The following is an 8,578-nucleotide window of genomic DNA, read 5'->3' on the forward strand; positions in this document are numbered from 1 at the left end:
CTGTGGTTCACCCAGCTGAGACAGCCTTTTTCTGATGCTTAAAAGGCAGAGCCATACTAAAAAATGCATCTTCTGATTTGACATAATGATAAGAGTGAGGGCGTTGACAAATGCCAAGGTGTTGTATGTGAGGCCATTTCTGAAACAGGTCTCAGCACTGGAGTTGTGTCACAGCTTGGATCATCTCACATAGGCAGCCCCTGTCAAATGCATAAGAGCCCACTCCTGCTTTGCATGTTCCACTGAAGTAGGTGTGATATGAAAGCTTATAGAAGACTGGAAGGGAAGAAAACATTTCTTCCATCCCTCTATCAACACTTCCAAGGTTAACAAACAGCAACAATCTACACAGGTGGTATTTTTGATATTTGAAAGTTGTTTGCTTTATAAGTCTTCTTTCTTCCATCTTCTCCCACCAGAGGTGCAGAGGTTAACTGACAGATCTGTCTGTGTCTCTGCAAGTCCTCAGCAGTCTTCCAAATTCACTTCAAAATAAGCTGATAATGAAAGATGGATGAGAATTCACTCAAGTGAAAGTGTTTATAAGTGTGTGGATACTGCATGCATGATATAGAGAAATGACAACTCAAAATTGCATAGATTAAAAAATCTGTTGAGATACCATTTATAGAAAAAGGAACTAAAATATAATACATCAGAGATATAACATTGGATGTGTTCTCTGGAGATAAAACCCTTCATCCTGATTTTGTATCTTTGGAAAAACTCAGGGTTCTTTTAGCTGGTGTGATTATTTATTAACAAGGAAAAATTGTTCAAATGGTAAGCACATATTGCTTCTTCGTCTCTCTTCTATTTATTTTTAATTAGACTGTTAGATCCACTTTATCAGAAATACGCATGGTGTAAATGAATGCAAAAAACCATTTGTTTTTTTTTTTTAATTCCCTGATCTTGTAATATTTTGCTAGGCTTGTGTTTTTACAACCAAGCAGTTACAGCCCCACAGACACACCATCCCTGACCGCCTGTGTCAGGAAGATGCAGGGTACCAACTGCAGGAAGACTGGGACCCACCCGAAAAAATAACGAAGCGATGGCAAGGTGCTGCGGGGCGGCAGTCGGCAGAGGTAAGGTGGGCATGATGGGCTGGGCTCCTGTGATGCCTGGTTGACTCCCGACACACCACAGGGCTGGAAACAGGCCCCAGCTGTGAAAGAGACCGCATAAAAGGCATGAGCTGGGATGTGGCGCTGCCTTCTGGGAGACCTAGTTGGATGACTGACAAAAATCTATTACGGAGGAAGGGGCAAGCATGACTAAAAGGTCTCACGGCGTTTATTCTGACAGGATGATTAATTTCTCATTACTCATCCAGAATGGGAGCGTCTGAGGGGAATTCAGGGAAATATTTGATTCTTTCAAACATTGATTATTTGGAGAGGAGCTTTTGCATAAATCCAAACACTTTTTACCATCTTAGTTTTGAACTGCTGCAGTGAGAGCTTTCTAATTTCCTGATGGAGGCTCTTCAGAATCAGCACTAACAAGACCCCACAGTTCAAAGCCAGGATCCAAATCCTTAGCCACCTCAGTGTCTAATTTACTTGGGCCATGCTGTACCACTTCACACAGCCAGTTCTTCCATCTCCTCTTCCTCCTCCACTTCCTTCTCCTTCTTCCTCCTCCTCCTCTTTTCCTTCCTTCTCCTTCTCCCCCTCCTGCTCCTTTTCCTCATGTGTTCTGGTGCCTGCTGGTCCTGCTGATGTGTTGGGATTAGGCCTGTAAGAGGAAAAATCATGACTGTTACCCTGACTGCTTGGCTCCAGGGGTTTTTACCTGATAGCCACCTGGATAACAATCTTGACTTCTCCCTACAAAGAAGCACTTTGCTTTGGATGAGCTTCAAGAAACAGAATAAGTACACTCTGCTTCACTCTTGATGATTTCTGCCTCACAAGGCTCCAGCTTTTATGTCCTGCATCTCAAGTGCTGTTCAGAAAGCTCCGTGTGTTTAAGCCGTATATAGCAGCTGAGCTGGAGAGAAAAAGGGAAAGCTGGGACTGTTCTTTCACCTCTCAGTAAGATCACACATAGCAATGGCCACACTGAATCAGATGAGAAGTCCCTTGAGTGCAACATACTGTCTAGGTAGCAAGAGACTTAGCAAAAAGTCAGTATAAGAACAAGGCAAACATTGCAAGGGAATTTTCCAGCTGGACTATACTTGTTGGAGGGGGGCAGGAATCAGATCTAGACATGGTGAGAAAAGGAGAAAATAACTGAAAGTGAAGAGCATTAACAAAAAAGCCATTCAGCACAGAAGGCACGAAGGAAAAGAGGAGGAATTGTGGAAATGGGAGATGATGGAAAACACAGTCCATGAGGCAGACAGAGCCGCAGGAAATTGGTAGGGATAATAGACATGGAGGAAGGATGGATGAATGGAGCAGTCAGAGAAAGAGCACATGGTCAAAGGAACGGAGCATATGCCAGCGGGTAATGAAAATAGCCAGTCTATTATCGGCTGTGAGTATAAGAGAAGGGAGTTTAACAACACACTTCTAATGTTTATGTACTTAGAGAGAGGTGGCTTTAAGAAAATTTAAAAGTCTCATGATTTTTTGTGTCTCTTCCCCTAAATAAATTATAAATCTGGGATTTCACCTACATGCCTCTGAAGAGAAGCAGAGTAAAAGCAAACATGGGAGAAACTAAGAGCTGACAGTTGGCAGCTTCTCTGATAGCTCTGTAAAATGAATGAGTGACTCTGCTCCCTGATGACACGGAAACCTCAGCTGAACAAAACAGCACGGTGTTTTCCCTAATGTCCCCTGGGGTCAAAATATTGCATTGCAGTCCTAGGACATTGGAGGAATCTTCTGGAACCAAGAGGATAATTTCAGAAGGGTTGATCATTTCCCTTGTCCCCGACAGACACTTTCTGCCCCACAGTAATTACAGCTGGTGATTAGTGCCACGATTTTTAGGACAAGCTGCACAGGCTAGTTAGAAATGATGGATACATTTTTTCCCCATTTTACTAAATCATTTTTTTTCTCCACAAAGTGCTTCTGTGTCCTGGAAATGTGGTGCCTGATATTTGCAGGTTTTTACAATGTCTTTGTGTAAGACATATGACTATGCTGACTGTAAGTGAGTTCAATTTTATTAGGCAGTAGCTGTATGTTCTAAATTCAATTTCTCATTGGAAAAAACAAAAACAAACAAAAAAACTTGAAAGCTGCATAAAGACTGTTGTTTCATGGTTCGTGCAAGCATCTGATAAAGGAGCTCTTCTTGATGAAGAGGAGTACGTGGACATTTGTAGAAAAAAAGGTGACAGAAGCTCACATTAAATGTCCAAGAAACCAAAGCTCTTGGCTTTTTTTTCATTATGATTCCAAGGCAGTGTCATGTGGAAGTGCTAGACTGCAAGTTATGCGGGTGTTTATATTAATTAAGTTTCTACCCACTGTGCTGATGTTCAGCTGGTATTTCCAGGGATTGCTACAACATAACTAGCACCAAGAACACTACTATTAATAATAATATAGGATTTATTTTTACATTTGCCTGCTGTAAGTCGTTCATTTAAATACCATTCAGTGTGAAGTAAAACGTTTTGGGTAAATGTAAAATTCCTGCGTGCACACCGCATCAGCATTGCCTTCTGGCTCAGAGCTTATATTGGTCACTGTTTAAAGTTTGTAAAGACAAGCCCAGTCTGAATTATTGTAGGGAACTATTGCATTGTGAAAATAGGTGTCCACCAGCAGTGAGTGAAACAGCAGTCACAGTATATTTCTAGGGAAAAAATGGTTTTGTCTTGTTTTGGTTTTAGAGGTTTTGCCATGGAAGGCCAAGAAGCTAGTACTTGTGCAGACTGGTTTTAGCTCTTCACTGGAAGTGGAATATGAAAAAAAAAAAAAAATGTAGGAGTCTACTGGTTAACAGAGAATGGGCTGCTCTGTGGGAGAAGTTTAGCTCTTACACTTTATCATTCTGCTACTGAGGAAAAAGAAGCTAAATGTTTAGACTAAATTCTGGTTACAGAACTTGGTCTGAGGAAAACAACAGCCTTGATGTAGATATTTATTCCCATTTCTATTAAATTTGCTTCTCTGTTACGTTCAGAAAGTGATCTAGTTATCATAGTCCTGATCTTAAATTAATGCCTGTAAATTTTTATGGGAAAGGAAGAAAGAGTACCACAGTAAATAAAGTAGCTGTTCTGTTTCAAATGTGATTTCAAATCCAAAATAATTTAATTTCATGACTAAAAAAAAAAAAAAAAAAAGAGAGAGAAAAAAGAGAAAAAGATGCTTCATCAGCTAGGTCCTTTTATTTTCCCCTTTAGATAGACTCAGTGAGCATTATATTATTGTAAATATGAATATCATCAGTATTTTGGGGACCAAAGGTTGTTTTTGTATATTTAAAGTTTCCTTTAAAATTAAAGCATTGTTTTGTTTATATAAACTATTGATACCTTTCAGTTTGTAAACAATATTCTTTTTACATTTAGATTTCATATGAAATTCCATATTGCCATGTTTTCATCAGTCTTCGTTTTCTGTTTCTCTTTTCTGTGATAGAGCTTTTGCTTAAATATATCTACATTCTTCACAAATAATATCTTTTCAAATTTTTGTCTACTGACAAAATATGAGGAGAGAGTAAAGGCTTGTTTAGCCTAGAGATGAGAAAGCAAAGGAAACCCATCTGCAGCTTTTGACAACCTAACGGGAAATCTATACAGAAGATAAAGCCAAACCTTTCTTGCAACTGCCCAGCAAAAGGACATGAGACAAAGGGCACAGTTGCTTTCACTAAAAAGCAGGTAAATGTTCTGCCTGGTAAGAGAGGAAGTAAGCTGGAAGAGGATGCCCAGAGAAGATGGGGAATCACCATCCTTGCAGATTTTCAAAGGTCAGCTGGGCAAACCCATCTGCAACTTGACCTGGCTTTGAAGCTCATTTTGCTCTTAGCAGGGTATGGGACTGGATGACCCTCAGGTGTCCCTTCCAATCTCAATTTTCCATTCTTCCATGAAAGGGTACTTAAAGTAGTGGTCCTCTTTTTTTTTTTTTTTTTTATGATGATGAAAATTCAATCATCAGAATACTTAACAGTCTGTACTATTCATTAGTTAGTACAGTTCACGAGAGCTGACATAATGTGTATTAATTTCTGAATTTCTAACCTTTATACATAAGTTTATTTATTTGCAGAGTTTACATGAGCTAATCTTCCTTCAGATGCTGAGTTTTGTAGCTGTATATTCTTCACTTCACACTCACCTTCAGATAAGAGAGTATTTTCAAACTTTGTCTCATCACCATTAAATTCCTCGGGACTTTTTGCCAATGTACTCCAGGTATGGTCACATACTTGCAACATTTACAAGGAAGTATAAAGAGCTCTATTTACCTTAACTAATAGCCTAATTCTGCAAATATTTACCTTTGTGTATGAGCAGTTACATTCATTTTAGTGAATTATTCACCTTCTGCCCTAGTGGAAACCTTAGAAAAGTATTTGAGAATTTGCTTCTGTGTTTTAGAAAAGTACAGAAGTATTAGCTTGCACTCAATACATTATTTATAGCAATATAATAATGTGCTATACCCTCATGCTGTATGTGAATTTGAGTTTCCTTTTCTAGCTGAACTTCACAGATACTTTAATTGAATTTTATTATTTTCAGACTCTTCCTCCAATTCTTCCACAAGGTGATTATCCTTCAGAATATTTGTGTTTGTGTCTAGCTTTGTTTCAAACATCAAATATATCAATGTGGTTCAAAACACTAAGTACTCAGCCCACACTGCTTCCTTAGTGTGTCAAAAATGAGTCAGTAATGGTAAAGGTAGGAAACAAACAAACAAAAACAACCTCTAGAGCTTCCTGAGTATATTTTTACCTAGGTGTAAGTTATCATTCAGCTACAGTCTGATTTATCTCACTCCACACAAAATGACTATATACAACATCTCACTGTATAGAAAATGGGTGACCATAGCTTTGCAAAATCTACCATTATCTGACAATGTAATCCATTAGCTAAGCATATATTTTAATAGCATACACTTCAGAACAGAAGTTCAAGGATGAAACATTTTTCATTTATTGGTGCCCTGAATGAATGCAGGGTGCCCTCTCTTTGAAGGATACTGAAACTGATCTGGTTAAAATATCCTTTACATTTGCTAAACAAACCTGCCATTGCTATGATGTATCCTTTTTGGCAATAAGTATTGCATTTATGTCATGTTACATGAATAATACATTCTGACATGGTGAAACCTGCCAGGACTCTCATTTTTTTCCTCATAGTGTGCCTGAAAAGATGCTGGAAAAAAATATCCTAGGGAAGAACAGTATTTTTTCTGCCATGTATCTCATCTGGACATGATTCTTCTGAATACGAGTTAGAAATAACTTCTATCCATTTTGCTGGAAGCTGCTACAAACTTAACCTGAAAAGCAAAAATCTGGTCCTTACCCTTTACTACCAAACTGCTTACACAGAAAATTCGACTAACTTGGTAGCAAACGTTTCCAGGCTTGCTCTCCATAATGTGTTTATGTGGATAGTGACTGCAACATTGCAATCCTGTAAGGTCAGTGCAACTTGTAATACATGTTCTCTTTATTATCTGCTGAATTTGAAAAACAAAGTTGAGATTGAGTTTGGAAAAGCTGGAGATGATCCATTTCCATAGAGCACTACAGAAGTTAAATGCATTGTGTCAAATATTCATCAGCCCACACAATTCTAATGGATTCCGGTCATGGTTTGGCTTGATTAACTTTGCCCAGAAAGCAGGGGTCTTTATTTGAATAGCAAAGTATGATAAGCAAGGAGGAGTGCCCTGTTCTCGTTTGTCACCTGCGTGATTACATATATACCTGTGATTACATTTATACATAACATACAGGTAAGGAGATACTTGCTGTGTATCTACTAGAACAACGTGTTTCAGATTTTCCTTGGGAGGCTCATCATTCTCACTTGGTCCATCGGAGGTTCAGAGACCACAGACCATTCCAGGGCCTAGAAAAGAGGAAGAGTATTTGCATGCTGAAGAGCTGGGCACAATACCTAATGAAGGAAGCCAGGATGTATGGTGCTAGTTCCTTTCTGCTGTTTATCCTGGAACTTGAAGGCCGATTTCCCTGTACATGTTTTAGCTCACCCATACTACTGGTCAGCCTGCACGCCTTTCATTTACAAATTGCTTGTGCTTTGGCTCTTTGTTTAGGCACAGCCTATTTCCAGTGTATGTCAGAAAACACTGTGTATCCAGGGAGAGCTTCCCCCATCTTGTGATATATTAACATCTTAATTAGTATCTGTATATAATGTGAGCATAAATAGTGTACTCTGCAGAGATAAGCTAAAAGCTAAATGTAAGCTGAAATAGTGTCTCTATTCCACCACTGAAATTAATCTGCAAATACTGTAAGAAATATTGTTTAATGCCTTGCTATCTTATTTAATAGCTCTACATATAAGATACAAATGACAAGTGGAGCCTTACAATCAGCAAACACACTCTTAGGCTTCGGCTGGATCAAAACCATAGTTCAATATCTGAGGAATTAACAAATTTTGCATTTAATGATTTTGAATAATCATTTTGCATGTAACAGGTTTTCGTGCTGAGTTTGCTGTTATCACTCAAAACAAACCTCTTTCTCCTGCTCCTCCGCTTGGAGACCTTCCTCCTTTAGTCTGAGCTTAGGGCCCCAGGCTATTGCCTACCCCTCCCAGTCTGGTGTCATCTGGGAACTCGCAGAGGATGCAGCCCACCTTGCCACTGAGGACATCAGCAAAGATACCGTAGAGTACTGGCTACTTTTCAGTAGCCACCAAACCTATACACAAGTCTTCACGAAGACTTGCTCTGGTGTGTTCCCAGGGACCGAGGTGAGGAGGATGGGTCTTTTCCTCCCCGGACCTCTGATTGGCTTTTTTAAGGTCTTTTTTAAGGACGTAACTTTTTATTATTTATTTTTAAATTTCAAAGTCACCTAAAACTCTGCTGTATCTGCTACCAGGTGAATTCCTTTTGTGAAATCAAGGCCAGTGCCAAACCAGAGACCGTTTCGTAACGCCGTAACCTGAACCTGAACGCCACAACCCTGAGGGGACGGCGCACAGGTTCAGAGAGACGCTCAGGACCCTGCCTCTTACAGATGGGAGGCACATGGTTTCCAAGCCACAGCTGAACCACAATGACTGCAATACCTTAGAAGCCCTCCCAGACCCTTCTGAAATCCACAGATGAAACCGATATAATTCTGTGTGTGCTGTCAGTAAGCCCGACGAATGGGGGCTGCACCAGCCAGTTTTCCCCATCTATCTCTGACACCATCAATTCCAGCTCCTGTTCGCAGAGCCTCCTTGCTAATTTCTCCGGCCTTGTCAGTCGCTCCCCAGGCCTGCGAAAAGAAGATAATTGCTGCTGCAATCTCTGCGTCTGGGCTGAGGAGAGGGCTTGAAACATTGCGTGGCCTGGAAAGAAAATAAGATACTTGATGAGAAGATGGGTGGAAGGAGATTTTAAAAGGAAAAAAGTGCTGTTCTTTTTCCTCTTTTAGCATATGA

At 39.8% G+C, this 8,578-nt stretch overlaps 1 long non-coding RNA gene across 1 annotated transcript; it reads left to right on the plus strand.

Moving 5' to 3' along the window:
- Positions 1-1,927: 1,927 nt before the first annotated feature.
- On the plus strand, positions 1,928-8,151 carry LOC118164785. Its single transcript, XR_004749669.1, has 3 exons — positions 1,928-2,085; positions 4,638-4,804; positions 8,029-8,151. It is a non-coding gene; the product is annotated as an uncharacterized LOC118164785 (long non-coding RNA).
- The last annotated feature ends 427 nt before the right edge of the window (positions 8,152-8,578 follow it).

Source organism: Oxyura jamaicensis, chromosome 3 (assembly GCF_011077185.1).
Source record: "Oxyura jamaicensis isolate SHBP4307 breed ruddy duck chromosome 3, BPBGC_Ojam_1.0, whole genome shotgun sequence".
NCBI lineage: Eukaryota > Metazoa > Chordata > Aves > Anseriformes > Anatidae > Oxyura > Oxyura jamaicensis.